At 39.2% G+C, this 26,969-nt stretch overlaps 1 protein-coding gene across 2 annotated transcripts in view; it reads left to right on the top strand.

The window, feature by feature from the left end:
• The first annotated feature begins 1,599 nt into the window (after positions 1 to 1,599).
• LOC137251930 (uncharacterized) overlaps positions 1,600 to 26,969 on the top strand; it is a 33,801-nt gene continuing 8,431 nt past the window's right edge. For both annotated transcript variants that reach the window (XM_067786955.1, XM_067786956.1), the window contains exon 1: positions 1,600 to 1,705. The gene's annotated coding sequence lies outside the window, so the exon portion shown is untranslated. The remainder of the gene's footprint in view (positions 1,706 to 26,969) is intronic.

The following is a 26,969-nucleotide window of genomic DNA, read 5'->3' on the forward strand; positions in this document are numbered from 1 at the left end:
GGGTCCTCGCATAATACAAGCAGTGTTACAGCGCCGATATTGGGTTGTCGGTGCTCGAAGCTTAATACGCAATATGTACCACAAGTGCGTCAAATGCACTCGCCTAACCGGAGTCTCGCTACCCAATCAATGGGCGACCTTCCTTCGGTGCGCACGACTTACGTCCTCTGTTTTACGCATACCGCTGTAGATTTTGCAGGCCCTTATTTGCTCAAATTTACGCATGGGAGGGGGGCAAAAACCACCAAGGGGTATATCTCCTGATTTATTTGTATGACAACTGGCGCAATGCACCTCGAGCTCGTCGGGGATCTTTCCAGTCGTCTTTTCTCAACGCTCTAAAGAGGTTTGTCAACCGCCGAGGGCTTTGTAAAGTTATGCTCTCCGACAACGGTACGAATTTTTTCGGTGCTAAAAAGGAGTTACGTAAACAATACGAGTCGTGCTTGAAAGACGACAAGATATAAACATTTTTTGCAAGTTCAGCCATTAAATGGTGATTCAATCCACCCAACGCTCCACATATGGGTGGCTACTGGGAGACTGGGATAAAACGGATAAAATATCATTTGAAGCGCGTTTTGGTTGACAATTTATTATCGTATGAAGAATTCAGTACGTTTTTAACATAAGTCGAGGCATGCGTAAATTCTCGCCCCTTAGTGAAAACTCTACTCATCCTAGCGGCTTGGAAGTCCTTACGCCCGGACACTTCCTTGTGGGGGAACCACTAAAATCACTTCCAGAGCCTGGGGATCAAGGGTTCTCTGAAACGTACACCAAAGATGGCAGCTAATCTCTGCAATGAGGCAGCACTTCTGGCGGCGCTGGCACAACGAATATCTTATCAGATTGCAACTGTGCACGAAATGGTTTCGGTCTTTACCTAACCTACAACAAGGAGACATTGTAACTGTGTGCAACGAGTCCACCCCTCCTAGTAAGTGGACACTTGGTCGAGTAACACAGTGCCATCCCGGTGCTGACGGTCAAGTTCGAGTTAGTTTCTCTGAAGACAGCAAATGGAGAAATAGTGCAGCCGATCGCTAAGCTATGCTTGCTACCTGCCAAGGGAGACCCATTTTCCGACAAGCCTGTTGCAACACATCAACAATAATATACAAATTCCGCAACAAATTTTATTTTTTTATACAGTATAACTGCTCACAGAATGGTTTTTACATCACTTCATAAACGTATACATATTATGTGTATTTTGCATTTGAAATATACTGGGAAAAAATATTTAAACTAATAATAACTTTGCTTTTCAAGGAAGAACCAAGCAAATAGGATACCCACGATGACACGCTCAAGGGAAGCCGAGATGATGAATTTGCAATTTCGCTGTTTATTAGTTTAATCGAATTTCTAATGCTCTTTGCAAACTAAGATAAGATTAATTTTGAACGTATCATATTTCATCGATAGTTCAAGGGCGGCTATGTTGAGTTCATAATTGCATATCTATAATGTTATAATTTAGTTCCTACAGGGGTTAATGCGCAAGCACGAAATCACATGTTTGACATTTGCTTATATCTTTGTTCGTTGTCATACTTTTTAATTAATTACTATTTTTCCGTGCAACTACCGCCACAAATATTCTGTGCTCTACCTAAATAATCAAAAACTAAATAAATATTAAGTAGTACCATTAAATGTACATCAAGTGTGTCCAGCATTTTTTATTCTTTGGAATTTGGTAAGCCGCTACCCGCATACAGTCCACTGCGTAAAGCAAACCGCCTCAACAATATTCTTCCTAGACTTTGATTTTTACCACCTTTATATTAAGTCCCTTTCATGTTTGTCCACTCATTTCCATACGAATTTTTGACCCACAGAAAAGTCTTTTTCGGTAACTTCTCGGTGAGCTAGACACTTGATTCTTAGAACATAGTTTAGATCTGGGGGGCATTACAATGCAAGTGAAAAAAAAATCCGCTAGGATGCGCACGGATCGAGATATGCAGAAAATTAATTTTAAAATGGAAATTTTGCGTTCGACTTTTAACTAACTTCTCGGTGATCCAGAAACTTGAAACTTAGCACATAGTTTGAGAGTCGATGGCACTACAATTCGTGGAAAACAAAATGCCGCCAGGTGGCAGACGAATCAAGATAAACGAAAATCCCTGAAAAAACGCAGGGAATCTTGCGATCAATTTTTAAGTAACTTCCCGGTGGGCTAGAGACTTGAAACTTGGGCCGTGAGTCAGAACCCTGTGACAATGCAATATTGGATCAAAAAAATTCGCTAGGTGGCGCATGGATAGAGATATTAAGAAAAATAATTTTAATTTGGGAATCTTTCAATCCATTTTTAACTAACTTGCCGGTGACCTAGAGACTTGAAACTTGGGCCGTGAGTCAGAACCCGGTGACAATGCAATATTTGATCAAAAAAATGTCGCTAGGTGGCGCATGGATCGAGATATTATGAAAATTAATTTTAATTTGGGAATCTTTCAATCCATTTTTAACTAACCTAGAGACTTGAAACTTGGCATAAAGTTCGAGGCTTGGTGACAATACAATTTATAGAAAACAAAATTCCGCTAGGTGGCGCGCTAAGTGAGTTAACTACAAATCGTTGAAAAACGAGGGGAATCTTGTGATCGATTTTCGAGTAACTTCCCGATGAGCTAGAGACATGAAACTTGGGCCGTAAATCAGAACCCGTTGACAATGCCACATTTTATCAAAAAACTCCGCTAGATGGCGCATGGATCGAGATATTGAGAAAACTAGTTTTAAATTGGGAACCTTGCAAGTGGTTATCTGGGTCAGTAAGATATGAACGTTTGTGTGTATGTATATTTGTATCGTTAAACACATTCGAAGTAATGTTAATGTAAAAATATTTTTCCTAAAATTATGACCTCTCTAAAAAGCGAGGTTTTCTTAAATGAACCAAGGCCAATCAATGTTTGTATTTATTTTATTTTCTTAAACTAATTCCGCATATTATTCTTATTAAACGAAATAAGAACATTTTTTTTGACTTTTTTTTTCATTTTATTTAGTTAAATCTGTAACTAAGTGTATAAACATGAAATATTTTACTATTTTTATTAAACAACGCTTTTCATTGTTTATTGAAATCTACTAAGTAAGAAATCTGCTATTAATTATACGAAAAATTTAGGGGGTGTAATTGATTGAAGAGCAAGGTAGTTATGTATTAGAAGTAGCAGTTCAGCTAGTGAATAGAAGGAAGGTGCAGTGGATGTAAAAATTTTTCTATTCTTGAATTTTCTTTCTTTTACTGCCAGTCTAATGGTAAATTTTTTTATTTAAGAATTCATGAGCTTAACACAGGCTTATAATAATTGAATTTCAATTATTATATTTTCTACAAAATGTCTCAATTGTGTTGTTAGTGTGGAAATGAGAAAAACTGAATTAAGCATGAAAACAAATACCAGCAGGATAGCATAGTGGTTAAAGGCAGCTGCAGTTTCACCATGTGATTCACGGTTCGAATCCCGGTGAAACCTTTGATAATATTACAAAATTGCCTGATGATGATTACGTTGGCGGTTTTCGAAATGGTTCCATCGCAATTGCCAGTAAATGTTTCTTTCTTTTCAGTTTCTCTTAGAAAACATAATAATTGAAATTCAATTATTATAAGCCGGTGTTAAGCTCATGAATTCTTAAATATAAATATAAACTGAACACACCATTAAACAAACATAGATAAATTTTTTATTTCTCTTCTCTATGCTGCTAACTGTCTTCCTTCTTGCTGCCAGTCTATTGGCCAATTTTGTATTCCACTTCTTTTATACTGCCAATTGCTGTTGCTGTTATTTTGTTGAAAGTCCATCAAATCTCTTCTGGTTGTTGAAAGTCCATCAGATCTCTTCTGGTTATGGAAAGTTCATCAAATCTCTTCTGGTTTTTGAAAATCTCTTCTGCTTTCCAATGCTTTTGTTGTATTTGTTTAAACCAGTTATAGAATGGAATATCCTCTAGCTTCGAATCAGTTTGTTGCCATTACTTTTCATACTTTTTAAAATAATAAGAAGAAACTTGGCAGAATCTCTTCCAGTAGGACCTTTTTAGCGTTGCTGGATCAGCAAATTTATGCTTAAGGATCGAACTGGCAGGATCGCCATGTAATATTTTAAATAAATAAATGAGGAACGCCGAAGTGTAGCGTTAAAAAGTGATTCTCCTTTATTAAAGAAATCCATTTATATTTATACAAAAGTTCTTAACCTACACAGACATAACTACATTAATGCTTACATACTAAAAGTGCATGATTTCATATTAAATAATTCTTTGTCAGCATTTTATTGTAGTGACCTAAATATTGTCTATATGGTCCGCACATAAGCTGGTTAGTATGACGAATCGATATATTAGGCGGTTTGGCAAATGCGAATGAACTCACAGTGGTTATCTGCGTCAGTAAGATATGCACGTTTGTGTGTATGTATATTTGTATCGTTAAACGCATTCGAAGTCAGGTGAATTCCACGCAACACTACACCATACCTTCATGGCTAGTCTCCTGAGTGTTGCAGACGTTGTAGAATTCCACCTCGTTAAAGGCCCAACTCAATGCACGTCCCTGCATACTTTTAGGCGTACGCGACTTTCACCACGATTCTTTTAGACTTTCAGGCGTATGTGAATTTCACCACGATTTTCAGCTGTGCAAATTAAGTAGCTGACAAACGAGGTGGAATTCTCTTGTTATGATGCGAGGTGGAATTCTGTTGTTTTCGGCAGTGTTGTCAGCGAAAATTCCACTAATTCTCTTAAATCATTGGAATTAACTATGAGGATTATCTTCAAGTTAAATCCGATCAAGGCAGTTAATTTCGGACTTTTGTTCGTCTATCAGCGGCTAACCCACTATTCTGTATCATGAAGCTTCTTATACTTTGATTTTCTTTGGTGAGTTTTTGGGAGCAATGACCTAACAAGTGGTGAATCAAGTGCTCTGGTGAATGAACTATTAGTGGTGGCAATGCACCACAGCCAAGAGTTAATTTTCCAAACAAATTATGTTGTTACTAGACTTTAAAATTTCTAAAATCTGCCGGCACAAAATCGTTATGCTTATTGAGTTAAGCCACAACTCCATGGATAGGCTCGTGGACGTTGCAGGCGTTCTAGAACTCCACCTCGTTTGTTAGGTATTCAATCTACACAGCTAAAAATGGTGGTGAAAGTCGAATACGCCTGAAAGTGTGAAAGGATGGAGTTGGGCTTTAAAGGCCTTTAAGGCCCAAGTCCTTTCAGGCGCTCGCAACTTTCACCACACAGAGGTAAATCTATGGCTCGATCACTTAAGGTGAGGTGTAATAACACCATACGCAATAAGGCCATAAGCAATAGAAGGTAAAAACTCCATCTTTTGACGGCTCTGTTCTTTTCGAGGTATTCAAGCTTCAATTTGAGAAGACGTCAGCAGTGAACAACTAGAATGCTGAAGATAAAGTTGCTGCTCTATTCGTAGCATTGAAGGGGCCAGCAGCCGAAATCCTACAGACGATTCCCGAAGGAGAGCGGAACAACTATGAAGCATTGATGGCCGCTGTCGAGAGACGTTATGGAAGCGAGCATAGAAAACAGATATACCAAATTGAGTTGCAAAACCGTTACGAAAAAGCAAATGACACATTACAGGAGTTTGCTTCGGATGTTGAAAGGTTGGCTCATCTTGCAAATGCGGACGCACCCGTGGTATACACTGAAAAGGTAAAGATTCAGAGATTTATTAACGGCATGCGGGACGTCGAAACGAAGCGAGCCACATACGCGAACACAAATCCAACATTTGCTGAAACGGTATCCCATGCACTGACTCAGGAAACAGCGTCACTTTTGAGTAAGCTCGCATACAAAGCTCGTCGCGTGGAAGTGAAAAGGCCAGATTGGGTAGACACAATTTTGGAAGCACTGAAGGGATTACAATAAAACAATGCCGGAGTTATGAAGTGTTTCAAGTGCGGTAACCCAAGTCACATTGCACGTCATTGCAGCAGCGGTCATGGTAGTTCCAACTTGGCTGGTCGTAAACGCAAAGCTGGAGGAGGTAAACAAGAGCGAGTCAAATGTAAAGATCGAGAACTTGCCCCAGCTATTGAACGTCGTGTGATACCTATCTCGCAAACTGGAAGGAAATCCAGCAGTCTTACCGTCAAAGAAAATGTGGATGGCAAAGAGCGTGTAGATACGGGCACACCCCATTCCTTGATCCGATCTGATTTGGTCAACAGGAGAGTAAAGCCATTACCTGGAGCAAGATTGCGTACGATTACTGGCGAGTATAACCAAGTCCAGGGAGAAGTGGTATGTGAAGTCTTAATTGGGGAGGTCATGGTTCTACACAAATTCGTTGTGGCAGAGAACGTTGATGAAGCCATATTGGGAGTAGATTTCTTAGTTGACTATGACATCAGGATCGATATGCAGAGAAGGATTATGGAGTATAAGAACCAGGATGTGCCACTTAACTTCAGTTTGGAAAAAGGGTTCAGCAGTGAGCGAGTGCTGGTGGAGGAGATTCGACGGAGACCACGAAAGTCAAGGAAAGTAGATCGAGCATAGGTTGATGGAACAAATGGGCCAAACAAATCAAAACCGAAGGTAGGTACCTGTGGGAGAAACACTGGCCTTGAAAAGCCCTAACGGACGCACTAAAACGAAGGAAAGAATTTCGCAGAACGAATGCAAGAGTGGTTTCAAGCCAGACACACTACTGTTGTGAAGCGTCGGAACGATACTGATTATGCAAAGCAAATCCGTCAAGCGCAAGCTCTACGAAGTAGTTCATTGGCCAAACAACAGAGTGTGAAGGAACGAACCAAGGTAATGAGTAGTACGATGAAACGAAGGTACGGTGAGAACAATAAATCGGAAGTTTTCTTGGCGGGAGATTCGGTACTGTTATACAACCCTCACCGGCGGAAAGATGTTCCATCCAAGATTCGGTGCAGTTGGGAAGGCCCGTAAAAAGCTGTGAAGAAGATCAGTGATAACATCTACCGCATACAAACCATTGGGAAACCACGGAGTAGAATAGTGGTACATTTGGAGATGCTATCGGCGTTTAGATCGGGAGATTTGTCTGATAGGGACGATCAGACTTAGGTGGAGGGCAGTGTTACGAATATTAGGAAAACTAAGGGGTAATGCCATCTCTAAGCCGATGCTAAGCAGCGCCTTGTATGCACATCCATTAATCAAACATGCTTTTCTGTTTAAACAAAAAAAATTAACTTTAATGCTACGATTGCGGCAAGCTAATCCCACCCGTATTGCTGTGGTGGTCTCGTAAATCTACCTGCTCGAGTTCGTCTGAGGTTCGGTTCGATTGCGTTTGGTGGTACCCTATCACTATGGTTGTTTAGCTCAATTTCCGACCCCAAACTCTCAGCCGTTTCATATTCATCTGATGAATTGTTATTGTCGACTTCCACCAGCTCTGATTCCTCCACGGCATTTGGCTGCTTGCCAACATCACTGCTTGTTGCCACAACCGGTGCATTTGTTACTCTATTCCTTTCCTCACTCGGACGCGCCTTAACACCCCCCTTGTCAATTTCCTCAAGTAAAGCTTCACCTCCGTTTATTTCATTATTTTTTAACCTAGCAATCAATCGTCTATTACGCCTGAAGTGGTTGTCGAAATTGTCCTTGATTATGTAGGACCGATCGTTTACCTTTCCTACGATGCATCCGTAGCACCACTCATTCGCATTTTTTTTAAATATAACAAGATCGCCTAATTTTAGCACTGGTAAAGTTTTTGCATTTCTGTTATAATAATACTTTTGCTTCTCGCGTTTTTCTTGAATCGCTTGTTGTACGGTGCTCTCATCCACGTTGCTGCGGTGAAGCGACGAATCTGACACTGGCATACCCGTTTTAACTAATCTACCAAAGAAGAGTTGAGCTGGCGTCAGTTTCATGCTTGCCACCGGAGTTGAGTTATACTCGAGTATTCTGTATAAGTAGTTGGATGAGTCATGGGCTTCGTAGCATCGCTTTAAGATGTTTTTCGCTATCGCGACACCCTTTTCCGCTAAGCCATTACTTTGTGGGTAACGCGGACTGGAGAATTTCATTTGAATATTATATTCGTTGGAGAATTTCAGAAATTCACGGGAACCGAATGGCGAGTTATCTGACTTTATAACAGTTGGATACCCCAGCTTGTTAAAGTTGTGTTTCAATTTTTCAAGAATGTGTTGTGAAGTTTTGTTTTGTAGTGGTTCCACAATCAGGTAACCTGAGTAAAAGTCAATAGCGGACAAAAAATCTCGACCCGCATATTCAAAAAGGTCTATGGCAACAACTTGAAAAGGATATTTTGGTGGGTCTTCCTGAACTAACTCTTCCTTTTGATTATTCCTCCTAAACTTCTATATTACAAGACTCAACTAGAGCTTTTATGTGTTCATTCATTTTCGGTCAGTAGTAGTGCATCCTAGCCCTAGCCAGAGTTTTCTCTATACCGAGGTGATTTGCGTGCAGCCAGGTTTTAATTGTGTCTTGTAATTCCGTTGGCACAACCAATCGATGGTCTCGAAAAAGGAGACCATTTTCAAAATGAAGCTCATTTTTAAATTTATGAAATAACCTACTCAAATCATCCAAAAGATTGAAGTTTGGCCAACCGTTTTCAACCCACCAACATATTTTCAAATATTGCTGATCCCTCTCTATAACCCTCCGATATAAATCATAGTTGGCTTGTGATAGACAAGCTGATTTAATAACTGAATGTATTATCCCCGATAGATCTGCGTTTTCCAGCGCTTCTGGTAATTGCGCCCGTGACAAGCAGTCGGCAACCAGCATTTGCTTTCCAGGTTTATAAACCACGACCATTTTTGGGTATTTTAGAAGGAACATGAACATCCTTTGCAGTCTTGCACTCACGTCATCAATATCACGCTTCACCAAAGTTTCAAGTGGCTTATGATCACTTTCGATAGTAAACTCCCGCCCATATAAGAAGAAGTGAAATCTCTGACATGCAAAAACTATGGCTAACAATTCCTTTTCAATCTGCGCCCATTTCTGCTCACTGTTGCTCAGGGTACGAGAGGCAAACGCTACCGGATGCCCATTTTGTATTAATACACATCCAAGACCATTTTTGGATGCATCTGTCTGCACTATCACCGGCTTGTCAGCATCGTATACTATTAGGACAGGGTCAGATGTTATAGTTTGCAACAAACTTTTCATTTCTTGCTCATGTTCATCCGTCCAATCAAATTCAACGTCGTTGCGTGTCAAGCTCCGTAGTGCAGCTGAGCGTTGTGACAAATTTGGTATGAATTTAGCTAGATACTTAAATCAACCCAAGAGACGCATTACGTCTTGCTTGTTTCTTGGTTTCTGCATGTTTAAAATTGCTTCTCTATATTTACTATCTGGCCTAACAGTACCCTCAGACAAAATATGACCCATAAATTTTACTTCAGATTTCCGGTATTGAATTTTAGTGGCATTGAGCTTGATTCCGTTTTTCCTTGCTCGATCCATCACAGTCGCCAAAATCCGATCGTGCTCCGTTTCGGTTTCCGCCACTATTGCTAGGTCATCAAAATAAATGATTACTCCTGATATGTCTCCAAATATTTCCACCATTTTACGCTGGAACATCTCAGGGGCACAGTTGAGACCAAACGGAACACGATTGAACTTAAATCGACCAAACGGGGTCATAAAAGTAGTGAGCTTAGAGCTCGAAGCATCCAACTCCATGTGCCAGAACCCACTACTTAAGTCAAGAACTGTGAAAACTCGTTTCTTTGCTAATCGTGAGGTAAAATCATCAATTGTAGGAATGAGAAAATGTTCGCGTTCGATACACGCATTCAAAGGCTTCGGATCGAGACAAATTCGCAGTTTGCCATTAGGTTTCTCTACTATCTGTAAATTATTTACCCACTGTGTTGGATAGTCAACCTCAGAAATTATCCCATCCTTCACTAAGACGTTAAGTTCTTCTCTTAATTTATCAATCAATTGCAAGGGTATACGTTTTTTATAGTGCAACACAGGGTTTGAATCATCTTTCAACCTAATTGAAAAGGTTCCAGGAAACTTCCCTATACCCTCGAAAATATCACGATTTTCTTTTACAAAGGCTTCTTTTGTTTTAGGTAAGATGGTCACAGAATTAACATCCACTCTTGCTATTAACCCAAATTTTTCGCACGCTTCCAGGCCCAGTATCGGCTCGCACGTATCATCTACAACAACAAAGCGAGATCACCATACATTTCTTGATTTTTTTTTCTATACATTTCAAATTCACAGTGCCAAAAACTTTAACTCTATTTCCATTGTAATCAGATATTAAAAGGTTATTTTTATTGTTCAATTCAATATTAAGACGTTTGAATGTTTTGACTGGAATACAATTCACATCCGATCCAGTATCAAGCTTAAATCTAATTGTTATATTTCCCACTTCGTATTCTTTGTACCAACGTTTTTTCTGATACCCACTTTCGTTCGAATTTATTCTAAAAAAATTGTCTACATTACTACAACTACTCACATTTCCACCAATGATTTTAACCTGAACTGGCCCAGTTAATAGAGTGTTGCTGATATTTCAATTTTTTGTTATCCGTTTTCCGATTATCGTCTTGCTTCTTAAAGTTGTTATCCTTTCCATCTTTTCCATCTGCTTGTTCTCCCTTGGATTTACAATAACGTTCAAAATGGCCTTTTCGCCCACATGCCCGACAAATGACATTATTTGCTTTGCATACGCGCAAATGCGTTGATGTAAAAACTTGACCACAGTTGTAACATCGGCGAACAACTGCATTAACGCTGTCAGCTGATGTTTCCTCTTCAATGACACTATTTACAATGGGTTGTGCGGTTTTCGTTAACAGCGCTTTACTGGCAGTTGATGCTTCAAATGCTTTACAAGAGTCGATGATTCGTTGTAACGATTCTTTGCTACCCTCTAATAACTTTAACTGCAGCTTCATATCTCGAACTCCGATGATTATACGATCTTTAAGTATGCGTTCTTCATATTTTAATACTTTTCCGCACTCACAACGGCAGCTAAAATTGCACAACTGGAGCTGCTTGCGAAGGTCAGTCTCAAATTCTGAAAACGGTTGACCTTCCTTTTGTACAATGTTGTTTAGCTTGAAGGACTCCAGTGTTGGATTACTTTTGGGAATGCAGAATTTATCAAACTCCTTCAAAATATCTTCTAATTTTCTGTTGCTGACAGTGTCGCTTGAGTCACCATTACTTTCGTCCCCTCCTGCTATTTGATTGCTATTTTGGCTTCCCAATATGCTAGTAGCGGTTCCATCATTTGGGTAAAGAGTGTTATATATTTCTCGGGCCTGACGCCCGGCCAACCACAAGAATGTTGCAATCTTTTTTTCCTCGGCCTCGCCTATTTTATCTGTGGCTAACATGTACATAAGAAATTCGCTTTTCCATGCCGGCCATTCCTTCGAAATACTAGTGCAATCCAACTCTTTCAGCGCCCGTTCGGTGGCCATATTGAAAAATATCAAACTTTATCTTTGTAATCTTTGTACGTTATGCTGACTTCACCACTTCTGACACCATGTAACAAGTGGTTGTGTTAAGTGCTATGTTGAGTGATTAAAGACAACAACGATTGTTATTTTAATATAGTACTTTAATTCTCTAAGTTTAACATGTGGTGTTTGCCACGTAGGATACAAGTAAAGTTAAGTAAGTAAGTAATATTATATGTGTGTATAGGCCAGTTCACATTTGGTGGAAACGCGTTCGATTATTTTGGTAATATTGTAAATCGTATATAATATGGTGGTTATATTATCAAGCTATTATTACAGATATCTTATCTGAGATATGCAATTATAATTGTGGAAGTGCTCACAAACACACGCGCATATAAGAGCTATACACGTACATCTGTAGTTATAATTATAGCAGGCTAGCAGACCCGTCAGACGTTGTTCTGCCCTAAATTTGGTCTATCACCATATGTCTAAGCTTTGGGCAATTGAGGGCGAGCAGTTTAATAAGAGTTATAAATGAGTAATTTTATGTGCTTGTAAGCGTATGAGTCGTGGCACAGTGGCTGACGTACCCTACCAAACGCCCGGGGTTGCGGGTTCAACTCCCACCAAGCATTCCTTTTTTTTTTAATTTACAAACCACCATTATTAATGGACTGTATTGAGTTTATGGAGTCCTTGATTTAATGTATTCCATTTATTGAGTTGGGTAGTTTTAGTGTTATTGGTGTATTTAAGTCATGGGAGGATGCATAGCATCAGTACACCTTTATTTATTTATTTGTGTTTATTTTCAGGGATTCAGTTTATTAGGTTGGGTAGTGTTAGTGTTATTGGTGTGTTTAAGTCATGGGAGGATGCATAGCATCAGTACACCTTTTATTTATTTAGTTTGGGGGCGAGCACTGGGGGCTCTGAGGCTTCGCTCTACTGAGCCACCTCATCCTCTATTTGAAGAACCCTTTAAAATGTGATATGGAGGCGAGCACGGGACGGCTCTGAAGTATTGGCACCCCATTTTCTACAAGAAAAACCTCTATTTATTTAATTTGGGGCGAGCATTGGGCACTCTGAGGTTTCGCTCTAATGAGCCACCTCATCTTCTATTTGAAGAACCCCTTCAAAGTGTGATATGGAGGCGAGCACTGGGCTCTGATGTATTAGCACACCATCCGAAGAACCTCGATTTTAATTAAAAAACTCAAACTATGTCTTTAGAATATTTCACTAACCAGTTGAGAATTACAAGCACACTCAATGGCTATTGAAACAAACGAACGAAAAATGTTCATAGTTTAAGTCGCTTAAACATACTCCCCCCTTAGACGGCTTAGTCGTCTAATGAAACTTCCATACGAGCCAGTGATCCGGCTCGAAGGACCATGTCTAAGCTTTGGGCAATTGAGGGCGAGCAGTTTAATAAGAGTTATAAATGAGTAATTTTATGTGCTTGTAAGCGTATGAGTCGTGGCACAGTGGCTGACGTACCCTACCGAACGCCCGGGGTTGCGGGTTCAACTCCCACCAAGCATTCCTTTTTTTTTAAATTTACAAACCACCATTATTAATGGACTGTATTGAGTTTATGGAGTCCTTGATTTAATGTATTCCATTTATTGAGTTGGGTAGTTTTAGTGTTATTGGTGTGTTTAAGTCATGGGAGGATGCATAGCATCAGTACACCTTTTATTTATTTAGTTTGGGGCGAGCACTGGGGGCTCTGAGGCTTCGCTCTACTGAGCCACCTCATCCTCTATTTGAAGAACCCTTTAAAATGTGATATGGAGGCGAGCACGGGACGGCTCTGAAGTATTGGCACCCCATTTTCTACAAGAAAAACCTCTATTTATTTAATTTGGGGCGAGCGTTGGGCACTCTGAGGTTTCGCTCTAATGAGCCACCTCATCTTCTATTTGAAGAACCCCTTCAAAGTGTGATATGGAGGCGAGCACTGGGCTCTGATGTATTAGCACACCATCCGAAGAACCTCGATTTTAATTAAAAAACTCAAACTATGTCTTTAGAATATTTCACTAACCAGTTGAGAATTACAAGCACACTCAATGGCTACTGAAACAAACGAACGAAAAATGTTCATAGTTTAAGTCGCTTAAACACCATACATTTTAAAAACTTTTTCCGTCTAACTCTGCCCCTCACCCCCTCCATCCTCACTTTTTCTTAATCTTTTTATTCACTCCTCCCTCCGTCTTTTTCGCTTCATCTATCTCTATTTTCGTCTCACTCTATCTCTTTCTCCGTCTCCTTCTCCTTCTCTCTTTTTCTCTTCTCTAAAGTTTTTGCCATTATTCTTCATCCCTTATTGCCAGGCAAATCGAATAGGACGTATGTAAATAGTAATGTGGGTATTATTAATTCATGCCTTTATTTCGGCTTCGCATGCACATTTATCAGTTTTGCCAGGTTAATGCAACTAAATAGAATATCATGATGAAAATTACTTTAAAGCTCTCAGCAACAACTTTCATTTGATATGCATATTACACACACATTATAGGGGTATCCGGGTCCAGGTTTTGCCCATATCTTGAGACCCTAGTCACCCAGCGGCATAAAAATTACTCTGTACTAAAGCACTCATCAACAGCTTCAATTTGATACCCATAATGTAAAAACACATCCTAGTGTTACCCTGATGCACGTTTTGGCCTATATCTCGAGACCCTTCACAAATAGGTATGAAAACTACCCTGTACTAAAGCACTAATCAACAGCTTTCGTTTGTTATCCATATTGTATAAACACTTTCTAGGGGTACCCGCGTCCACGTTTTCACTTATATCTCGAGACCCTAGTTACCCGCGGGTACGAAAAATACCCCGTATCAAAATACTCATGAACATCTTACATTCGATACCCATATTGTACAAACATATTCGAGGATTACCCAGGTCCACGTTTTGATCTCAAGACCTTATCCAGAACGGGATAAAAATTAGCCTATGTCTGTCTCTGGTTCTAAGCTACCCCTCCACCAATTTTTAGCCAAATATGTTCATCCGTTAGTTCCTCTTCAATCACTCTTTATCTATTAAAAAAAGTGCATCAAAATCCGTTGCGTATTTTTAAAGGATTAAAGCGGGAGTCATTGGTGCCGTTTGCCGTATCGCTGTAGTCGTATCCCAAATGTAATCAGCTGTTTATCGTTACGACGGCAAACCAAAAACCAATTGGTTGGCTACGATACGGTTACGACCTTAGCGGCACCAATAATCGATTGCATTGATTCCCATAAGGTTGGTCGAATCAGCTGTTATAAGGTTACCGATACGCTTACCGATAAAGCACCAATGTCTCCAGCTTAAGTATTCAAAGGGACATAGACACAGAAAAAGTGATGTGCATCCATATATACCTATAAACCTACGCCCGAAGTTAAATAACGCAGCCAATGCTATATATGTACGTATGTATGTGTCGCATCATCCTCACACAAAAGCAATTAGCGCGGCCAGTTCACAGTGAAAAAACACACATACGCATTTTTTGATAAAAATGTTACTTTTGTTTAAACAATTTGGCTGATATAAGAAAGGAATCAAGAATTTTTTTGATACAGATCGAAGGCAAATATTTCAAAGTTTTACTGAAAAGTAGAATTTTTTAAATCCATCCATCCGTTTATGAGTTATAGCTGTGTAAACAAATGCAAAAAACCGTTTTAAAATCGGAGCATTCTGTGTGAAGTTATGTGCATACATGACATTTAGCGACTTTATTTTATAAGATTTACTAGCAGACCCGTCAGACGTTGTTCTGCCCTAAATTTGGTCTATCTCCATACATTTTAATAAGGTTTTTCCGTCTAGCTCTGCCCCCCTCCTCACCTTTTCTTAATCCTTTTATTCACTCCTCCCTCCGTATTTTCGCTACATCTATCTCTATTTTCGTCTCACTCTATCTCTTTCTCAGTCTACTTCTCCTTCTCTCTTTTCTCTTCTCTAAAGTTTTTCCCATTCTTCTTCATCCCTTGTTGCCAGGCAAATCGAATAGGACGTATGTAAATAGTTATGTGGGTATTATTAATTCATGTCTTTATTTCGGCTTCGCATGCACATTTATCAGTTTTGCCAGGTTAATGCAACTAAATCGAATATCACAATGAAAATTACTTTAAAGCTCTCAGCAACAACTTTCATTTGATATCCATATTACACACACATTCTAGGGGTATCCGGGTCCAGGTTTTGCCCATATCTTGAGACCCTAGTCACCCAACGGTATAAAAATTACTCTGTACTAAAGCACTCATCAGCAGCTTCAACTTGATACCCATAATGTAAAAACACATCCTAGTGTTACCCTGATGCACGTTTTGACCTATATCACGAGACCCTTCACAAATAGGTATGAAAACTACCCTGTACTAAAGCACTTATCAACAGCTTTCATTCGTTATCCATATTCTATAAACACATTCTAGGTGTACCCGCGTCCACGTTTTCGCTTATATCTCGAGACCCTAGTTACCCGCGGGTACGAAAAATACCCCGTATCAAAGTACTCATTCGATACCCATATTGTACAAACATATCCCAGGATTACCCACGTCCACGTTTTGATCTCAAGACCCTATCCAGAACGGGATAAAATTTAGCCTATTCCTGTCTCCTGGTTCTAAGCTACCCCTCCACCAATTTTCAGCCAAATATGTTCATCCGTTACTTCCTCTTCAATCACTCTTTATCTATTAAAAAAAAGCGCATCAAAATCCGTTGCGTATTTTTAAAGGTTTAAGCATTCAAAGGGACATAGGGATAGAAAAAGCGACTTTGTTTTATACTATGTAGTGATGTACATCCATACATACCTATAAACCTACGCCCGAAGTTAAATAACGCAGCGAATGCTATATATGTACGTATGTATGTGTCGCATCAAGGCTCACTAGCGCGGACAGGTCACAGCGAACAAACACACATACGCATTTTTTGATAAAAATGTTACTTTTGTTTAAACCAGGGATGCACCTTAACGTTAAGCTAATCGTTTATCAAAAAATTTCCACCGTTTCCGTTGAAACACTTCGAAATATTATCGATAAAGAAATTATCAAGATAAATTGTATCTCGTTTTTAACCGAAACGAAAAGCTTTCGTTAACGTTAAAAACGTTAACAAAAACGTGATACTTTATGTTTGAATTGTGCTGGCAATGCTATAGCCATGGTGAAGCCGTAAGGTGGCAACAACGAGCGCACATACACACACAAACTCTATGTAATTTGTTTGTGTAATTCGTTGGTGGTAATGTCAAAAATACTCTGAGAAATGTTCGTACTGTCAAAATTCATGAGAAAAGTTGCAATCAGCTTGGCTAATGCTTTCACCTTTAATGACTCCGCCATCAATCAGCTTTGCCAGCATGGTTTGAAATTAATAATCAACATAAACTATTTGATTTCGTTTTGATATGGCAGAAAACGAAACGAAATCATTTCGTTAATTTGACGATCTTAACGTTAATAAACGAAACGAAATGACTTCGTTTCGTTTATTAACGTTGATTATCGTAACGAAATGATATCGTTTCGTTGGTTAAGCATGCCTGGTTTAAACAATTTGGCTTATATAAGAAAGGAATCATGTATTTTTTTTTTGATGCAGATCGAAGGTAAATATTTCAAAGTTTTACTGAAAAGTAGAATTTTTGACATCCATCCATCCGTTTATGAGTTATAGCTGTGTAAACAAAAATTTTATGATTTTTGCTACATTTTGGCAATTTGCCACGCCCCTATAGTATATATCTTCAAATTATATTAACTGTACCATCTCACGTAGCTAGGCTTTCAAATGCAAAAAACCGTTTTAAAATCGGAGTATTCTGTGTGAAGTTATGTGAATACATGGCATTTAGCGACTTTATTTTACAAGATTTATAGATATAGATAACCAACTAGTAGATTCTAGAACAGAAGCGTCTAGAAGATACAACGAGGAATTCAAAGAGGATAAAAGGCAGTAAAAGTAGAGGCGCTACAATCAGTTTCGATTAAGCACGCTATCTTTCGAGCAATAGCGGTATTATTGTAAGGAACTTGAATAAAGACCATTTTGCATTATTAAATATTGGAGTTATTTATTCAACAGTTTAGTGATTCGAACGTTAGTAGAAGATTGCAAATAAGAGGATTTGCAGTAAATTCGTTACACTATATTTAAAATTTCGTTCCGCATGCACCGATTGAAACGTGGAAGGATTTCGTGAGCATTTCTTCAGGGTTCCAAGAAATGTTAAAACAAATCCTACAGGCCTAAATTAATCGCAACAGCAATCATCTCTTAAGAAATTGTTAACAGAAAATGAATAATAAGAAGTATGTAGCTTAAATCCGAGTTTTCTAAATGAATCAATTAGGAAGATAATGCAAAAAATATTCTTCTCTTTTGTCATAAAAATTTACTTTTTTTATTTCAAATTTTTTTTTTTCGATTTCTAAATCTGGCGAATACAATTTAAATCAACGGCTCTACTATAGCGGCTAACTAAATATATATTTAACTGCACTAACTGTCGCTTTATTATACCAATTTCACACAGAAGCTTAACGAGATAAAATTGTTTTTTTTTATGAAAACCACATTATCTTTGCTGCAAATTCTGCAGAATTAATATTTTTAATTTGTTTGGTGCCTTTCTGTTTGTTCTCAACAAACATTCGGAGTCAGAAAAGAGTCAGAAAGGGGTCCCAATTCGGATGTTGTTGTTGTTGTAACAGTGCTTCGCCCCATCCAATAGGTGCGACCAATCACAAATTGTCGTCAATGTCCTCTAGCGGGAGTCCAAGGAAACTTGCTGTTTCATCAGGGGTGGACCATAATGAGAAAGTTGTTTGAGGCGATGGTTCCACAATACAGTTGAATAGATGGTTGGTGCCCTGTGGAAACACATTGCAATCAGGACATACATTTTGTATGTCGGGGTTGATAAGTAAGAGTTTATTCTGTTACAGTACCCAGATCGAAGTTGAGCTGGAGTAATGCGCGCTTCTCTAGGGAGAGTGGGTTCCTTCTCTGCTAGTTTGGTGTATTGTTCTTTAAGTACTGGTATCACCGGGAAATTCCTGGCATAGAGGTCCGACCCCTGTTTGTGGATTTCACTGAGGACCTGCTTGTGCTTTTTAGCTTCATACAGCTGTGTTCTCAGGGGCCGTATTTCCTCATAATGATTACGGAGATGACCCCTTAAGCCCCTGGGCGGTGTCGCCTCATCAATCAGACGTCTGTTGGGATGTTGCTTTGTTCGTGATAATGAGCGTTTTTTTATCTTTACCCCAAGTACTGCCGGCAAGAGATTTGATAATGATGTATATTGGAACGACTTCCCGTCATCCCTTGTCAAATTCGGTTATCTTCGATTTGATAATTTTATTACGGCTCTGGATTTTCAGTACAATGGCGGCTGCATGCGCTCTGTGCTGTCATGGTCGTAGGAAACGATAGTAACTCCTTCTGTTGGTGAAGGTAGCTTTGTTATGTAGAAGTTAAACCAAAGTGGGGATAGGACACCACCCTGTGGTATCCTTTGTTTAATTCTTCTGGGTTTAGATGTTATGTTCCTGAATTGCACCGATGCTTGCCGACCAGACTGATAATTTGCTTTCCACCTTTGGATACTTGGAGGAAGGGAGGATCCTTCCAGGTCTTGCAGTAACGTGCCATGGTTGACCATATCAAGAGTTTTGACAGTTGTAACGAAGCGAGTACTGGCCTATTGGGAGGTTTTGATTTAATCCGAAATTTATCTGAGTTTTAATGGCATTTAGCGCGGTGATTGTGCTATGTAATTTTTGGAAGACATGCTGATGATTGGCTAGGTGCAAATTTGCATTAAAGTAGGGAAGCAGAATGGCTTCAAGCGTCTTGGCTACTGACGAAAAGAGTGATATCAGACAATAAGAATCTTTCACAGGCTTTAGCAGCGGGACCACCTTGGCCATTTTCCATTTTTCAGGGATGACAAAGGTCGAAGAGACAAGTTGAAGATATGTGCTAGATAATAAAATTCCTCTTTGCCTAGGTTTATAAGCATCGGCATTTCTATGCCGTCTGAGCCCACTGCTTTAGATGGTTTAGCATGAACGATGACATCCTCAACCTCTTTGGCGGTGATGGTAATTGGGGACGCGCTGTATTTATGTTTGTGTGCGGGTCTGTTGGCCCGCCGTATAATTTTTTCAACCGTAGAATGCATTACATATTGTCGCGAAAAAGCGCTCGCGCATTTTTTCGCATCCGACAGCACTTTATCGCTAAAGGCGATGGAAATTTTGTCATTGTGCTTAGATGGATTCGATAACTTTACGGTGGACCAAAGTTTACCCACACCGGCAGATAGGTTACAATTCTTTAAATTCTCCTCCCATTTCGTCCGCTTGTGTTCATCCACAAGCAATCTGATGCGTTGGTTCATATCCCTTATTTGGTGGTCGCCAAGGTCGTGCTGTATTATAGGGTCACGTTCTCGTCAGTGGTACCGTCCAAGACAGGAGCTGCATTGGGCAGATGACGCAAACTTATATATTCTGCGCTGGCAAACGGTGCAAAAGGTGGTAGGGACTAAGAGTCTATTTCCCTGACCTAAGCTATTGCTGCCGGAAAGATGGGGAGAAGAAGACGGGGGCGTGGGCTGATGCTTGGGGTTGCTACCGACTCTACAACGGAGATTGTAGTTATGAGTGGGAGCGGCCGTATGAGCTGGAAGCGCGTAGGGTGCGAGCAGAAGCCGGTACTTGTTGTGGCTTGCTGAGCAGCAGGGCTGCTGGATGGTAGTGGGGGGAGAGGGAGGGGGCACAAAAGATTTATAAAAGTTATGATGATGTCGGGTATTGGGTGAGTGTGACCGTCCTAAAAAAATTCTTTTCCGGCAAATGCAGCAAAACCATTTCTCAGGACCGGGGTCAGGTGAAGGACCCGGATTGGTTTCGATTACTTCCCGGAGCAGGAGTGTATGGCGCAGTCCCGCTGCAAGGATCTGCTGGGAGGATGATAATTTGTGGGAGGAACGCAACAAATAAAATGGGGTTACACTGAAATGACAGTCCTTGGTCGGGAAAAATCCCTAGTCGCTCCGGTATATAGAACCGGCTGCCTTGGGAGCGTCCTAATTCGGATAGTTTACGCTCGTTATGAGCTCTTTTATGAGTCCGGAATGAATGAACAGCAAGACATATAATAAGCTAGGCATGATTTATATTCAAATTGAATATACAAAAAAAATAGTTTTCAAAATAAAATATGAATATTTGTTCCAAAGTTGCTTTATTTGCTGAACACTCTTGGCATATAGTTTATAATTTTCATCATATGGGTGTCACAAAGGCCTCTTATATGGTCATATTTCTGAGGTTCATATTTCGGACACATGTCGGATTCCTAAATTGTGAGCCCTCCGAGAATGTTTGAGGGGTTATAAATAATAAATTTTTGATTGTCAATTGCTTTATTGACAATAAAATCCGAAACACCAAGCAAACCGACAAACTTTTTGACTCCATTGCCTATAGTTCTGCAGGTCTGCCACTATGCATGAGAATTTTTAGACCCGTTGTAGACGGGTGGTAGCTCGCCCACAGACTTTTTTGCCCTTTAAACATTGGTATACCCTTGGAAGGGGCACCTTGACTTATGTAATAAACGAAAGAATTAAAGATATATCACACGAAAGAGTAATGGAAGGGGCGTCCTGGCACATACCGTAGACTTTAGGGTATACTTTTTCTCAACAGGCCGCACACTACAGAGTTTGGTAAGCACTTAGTCTCGACAATCCCAACACTGAAAAGGCTTTATAATTAAACGTAAAGCTTTCAAAAAATTAATAATCAAATAATTAAAAATTTGTGTTTTGTGTGGAAGATTGACGGCCTAAATACCTGGATGTTAGAATACTCGCGAGAATTCTCTACGCAATTGGCGTTGGCGATGGTTAGTACCGAAGAAAAATTAATGATACGAGTTTTATGTGGATATCAGTATAGTGCCCGCGGATCCGACACTGCGCACAGAGGTAAAAATTCCAACTTACCTATTAAGACACACCTTAAAAGTCTCCAATATGAACCAAAAAATTACATGTGATACCTTCGGATACAGTATTCTCGAGTTTGGGTGGGAGAAAAAAATATAATTTTAATTCTTCGAGTTTTCATAGGGGAATCTGAACTTTAACCCCTGTGGGATAGGTTTTCGCCGTCTCTATATTACATCTTTGGTCTTGGTATTAGCGTTTTAAGGGTAAAATCTTAGCAATTCTCTAATTGGATACTTGAGAACCACCTTAATATGTATACTACGTACCAACGATCAGGTGAGGTATCGAAATTCGACTTGCGAAATGTGGGAACTGCAACCTCAGAATAAGTAGTTAGCAGTAATAGGTTAGCTAATAAGTTAATTCAGATGTTTAGTTCAGCTAATTTTGGGACGTGCAAGTGGCACGCAATATATTGTTATTAGTAAAATTGAAGTTGCTCGTGTTTTTACTTTTAAATAAATCAGTATCGGCGAACAGTGGGTTCGCCGCACCTTTAATTTTTTATCGAAACACGAGAGATTAACTGGCGCCCGAGCAGTGCGGTGCAGGGTTCACGTTCCAATTAAAAGTTTACCTAATTTTGTGTACAAAGGATGAAAAACCCTTGCAGTGACGATAAAATTTGTTTTTATTCAAAAAAAAAAAAGATACAAGAATCAACTAAAAACCTCTTATAGTGAAAGTTAGAATCATGGAAACAAAAAGAGAGGAGCAATTTTTTTCGTTCAGAAAACTAAAAGACAAACATCAGCAAAACTTACCGAGCTCAAATGAAGTGGTTTTTGTAAGTAACAAATCGTAAGCCTCATTGTATATCTTTTCATTCCTGCATGAATCCAGAAGGGATGAAAAAGTCCTTAACGGAAATGAATGGCGCCGTTAACGCCATTCTCGCCCAACTTAGAAGGTTGGAAGAGCGCCTAAAAAGTGTGGAAAGAAAAAATAATGAGGAGTGCATACAGGGAAATTTTAGAAAGACTGGAAAGTCAAGTAGAGGAGGCCCGCAGGCATCTGCAGACACCTATCCACAGCCTGTGGAAGAGCCACTCACGAGTCCTCAGACGGAGGACGAAGGCGACCAGACTGCGTCACGGAACTTCAGATATTCGATGGATGCCGCGAGAATTGCTCCTCCTGAATCCATAGCGCGGAACAGATTATTAAGGACTACGAAGTTGTGCGGCACAAACCAATATATAGGGCAATCCTAAGACACATAAGTTGTAAAGTTAGGGGTGTCTCAGATGCTGCACTGGTCTCGCAGAACATCCTGGACGGCGACTGGAAAAGCATGAAAGAAATTATTTCACTCCATTACGCAGACGCCATATCGAAACTCTGGATCAGCAGCTAACACAGTTAACCCAGGTCGTCTAAAAGTGTCGGAGTTTTACGCTAAAATCAATAAACAAATTTCTATAATGATCAATACTATCAATAGGAACAATATGTACATAACGAAACGGTCATGGCTGTCACAGAAACACATCGTCAAAAAGCATAAGATGTGTTCATTAGAGGCCTAAATGGTGACCTCCCCACTCTTCTACTAGTGCAAAAACCCAAATCGTTGCCTGAAGCCTACTCGGCATACCTCACCTTCATGAACGTCGACCACAGGAACGCCATATATCGCCAGCTCCGTCCAAATAGGTTAGGATTAAAATAGATAGAAAAGTTTGTGGAAGTTTTGTTACGTTTGTGGGAAAGGACATCCCCACTACATTCTTTGTCCTTCCGGGGCTAAAGTCCTTTGATGGAATCCTCGGAGACGGTACGCTGACAGAACTTCTTGATAGGGAATTGAACATATTGTAACGAATTTAGTGCAATTCCGCTTATTTGCAACCTTCTACTAACGTTCGGATCACTAAACTGTTGAATAAATAACTCCACTATTCAATAATGCAAAATGGCCTTTATTGAAGTACTTCACAAACTGAAGAAGCTTATGCAACGAACGAGAAGGAAATGCGCGCTATTGCTTGGGGATTAGATAACCTCAGAAACTATTTACATGGAGCCAGCAAAATACAGATATTCACTGACCACCAAGCATTAACTTTCTCCCTTAGCAACCGCAACTACAATGCCAAACTAAAGCGTTGGAAATTCCGAATTGAGAAGTATAACTACGAGCTTGTCTACAAACCAGGGAAGTCAAATGTTGTGGCTGATGTCCTTTCTCGCCTTAAACCACAAGTAAACCAACTGACGGATTCACATCCGAAGTTGCAAGCCAAGACGCAACTATGGCATCAGACGACAGCACATCAACCGACGCAACGGTCCATAGCGCAGAACAGGATAATACGGACTTATCGAACGGGATCATAGAGGCACCCTTAAGTGTTTTCAGAAACCAAATCATATTTGGAGGTAGACTCCAAATTTATGAGGAACCACACCCAGGACACTCACGTCATTACGTAGGCATACAAGATATAAGCGAAAGCGAACTCATGAGCATACTTAAGGAAAAACTCAATCCGAACGTTATTGACGGTATAAAAATTCCAGAAAATCAATTAGGCCTACTACAAAAAGTATATTTAGAGAATTTTATCAATTGTAAAATCCGGATAGCGCAAAAACTAGTGGAAGATTTGCGAAATCCAGATACAATATGCGAAACAATAACGAAGGAGCATAAGAGGGCTCACCGCAATGCCACCGAAAATAGGAAGCATATTTTAGATCGGTATTATTTCCCGAAAATGAGTGCTCAAATTAGGAAATATGTACTGGCTTGTGAAACATGCAAGCTTAGTAAGTACGATAGACACCATAGTAAACCAGAGTTACAGGCTACACCAACGCCATCACGACCTTGCGAGATCCTTCACAAAGATATTTTTGAAATACAAGGGGAACAATTTTTAAGTTTTATCGACAAATTTTCAAATTTCGCAAAGCTTTTTCACGTTAGGAACAAAGTAACTCTGCACCTTAAACAACAAATTGTGAAGCTTCTCCACTATTTTACAACTCCAAATATTTTAGTCAGTAATAATGAACGGGGATTGATTAGACCAGTAATACAGAACTTATTGGAATCATTGGGAATTCAGCTTTATCGCACTTCATCTCAGAGAATTGAGGTAAATGGCCAAATTGAGAGATTCCACTCCAAGTTACTAGAAATTTATAGATGCCTGAAAGCGGAAAACTCTGATCTCAGGACTAAAGAACTCGTTAATATAGCAGTAGATCGCTATAATAATTCAGTTCACTCGGTAAAGAACAGGAAATATTTTTTAATCGCTCAGAAGCTTCTAACTACCAGGAACCCCTTGACAAAAGCAGGAAAATTAATAAATACATAAAAACACTATTAAAAAAGAAACAGATAGCTCAGGTTGAGAGACATAATAATAAAAGGATCTTACCGAAGCGTTATAACAAAAATGATGTGATATACGTTAAGGATAAGCAAATAAAGGGGAAACAAAAACCAATTTATAAAAAGGAAATAGTTGCCAATGACAACAAAGTCTCTGTAACCACACTTAGTGGGAAAAAATTTCACAAAGCACATATAAAAAATGTAAAAGGAAAAAACAGCCTACTCCCACGTAGAGCAAAAGAATAAACACAAAAAAAAAAGAAAAATAAAATAATATAATTTGGTATAGAGGGAGTTTACCTTACAAGAGCGGGCTTATGAGTGGGACAAATCGTGCCTTAGTAGCAGGCGGCGCCAAAACGGATCCCACGATCCCCCATAGCTGGTTCGAGACATGTTAAAACCTCTCGTCATCAACAAAAACAAAAAGAATTTTTAAGCTTATGCGCCTAATCCGCTAAGCAAATATATGAAATTTGAATACTCTGCGCCTAATCCGTATAATGAAAAAAAAGGAAATAAATTTAAGCTTATGCGCCTAATCCGCTAAGCAAATATGTATATGAAATTTGAATACTCTGCGCCTAATCCGTAGAATGGAAAAAAAAGGAAAAAATTTTAAGCTGATGCGCCTAATCTGCTGAGCAAGTATACGAAATTTTAAAATTAAAATATTCTTCGCTTAATCCGTAAAATGACTAAAAGAAAAAAATATAACACTTGCGCCTAATCCGCAAAGTAAAACAAAAAACAAACAAACGAACAAAGAAAAAAGAAAAAGAGGAATAATTTTTTTGTCTTGTTGCGCTTGATCCGCAAATTAAACAGAAAACAATAGCTGCGCCTAACCCGCATGAAAGTACATGCCTTTTTTAACATTCTAATTTCCAGCTCTCTTTTTTTTCTTTTTTCCTCCACTAACCATAATAACAACTAGAGCATCCTTCATAATTCTTTTAAATAATAATTTAAATTTAGTTGAGACAAACTAAAAAATTCAAAATAAGAACATCTCTCTTTCTTACTCAAAAATTCTAAGTAACAAAACAAAAAAAAAAAAAAAAGAAAATAAACGCCAATACCTTTTTTCTACATTTAATTTTTCCCTAATTAAACAAACTACGATTATAACTATTCTTGTAAAAATGCCTCAGTACTAACGCACTAACAAAAATAAGAAAGCGAAAAAATGAAAAGCTCTAAGAATTTCGCATGTTATAAAAAAATAAGAGCGATACTAACTTTTATAAGCCTAGCCCAAACATACTAAAATATTTAAAATTAATCTATAATAACAATAACCTACATTCATAAAATCTAATGATTACTAACGCACTAACAACATTAAATTAGATATAACATTTGGCGTTGCAGCGTCCCACTGCTGGAATCGGCCATCAGCGGACTCCATATTTTCAATTATAAGGCACCAATCGTAACGATCCAGCACCGAAATGGGTGGATCACCGGTGGGTCATTTAAGCTGGTACACGTCGTCAACCTCCAACAATATGTCACAGTTCTGATGCAAATGCAAAACCTTACAGGTCAACTAATGAAACGATCCAATGACTCGACAACCAGAAGCAAAACGCGAATTATCCGATCTATTGACTGGATAGACTCAGCCTGGAAATGGCTGGCAAGACGCAACTGACTGGAATAATATCCTCAACAGTCAAAATCAGGTCATCGAAAACAATAACCACCAATAAAAAATCAATAAGAAACTATTCACAGCAACGCAAGAAGTCCTGAAGAATATTGACAAAGTGGTGGACTGCAACAATTACGTAGCAAAGGAAACCGAGTCAATAGAATTCGAACAAAGCGAACTTCACAATATCCTGCTAGTTCGCGACGAGATTAATGAGATAGTGCGGGCATGCCAACTAGCAAAACACGGAATTGTCAACACCAATTCACTTGACACCGGTGAAGTAAACCAGACCCTATCGGAAATAGAAACTCTTCCATATCAAAACGTCATCGAAGCAATCGAATATGGCGAAGCATCAGTACTTACA

The sequence above is a fragment of the Eurosta solidaginis genome, chromosome 5 (assembly GCF_040869045.1).
Source record: "Eurosta solidaginis isolate ZX-2024a chromosome 5, ASM4086904v1, whole genome shotgun sequence".
NCBI classification, from domain to species: domain Eukaryota; kingdom Metazoa; phylum Arthropoda; class Insecta; order Diptera; family Tephritidae; genus Eurosta; species Eurosta solidaginis.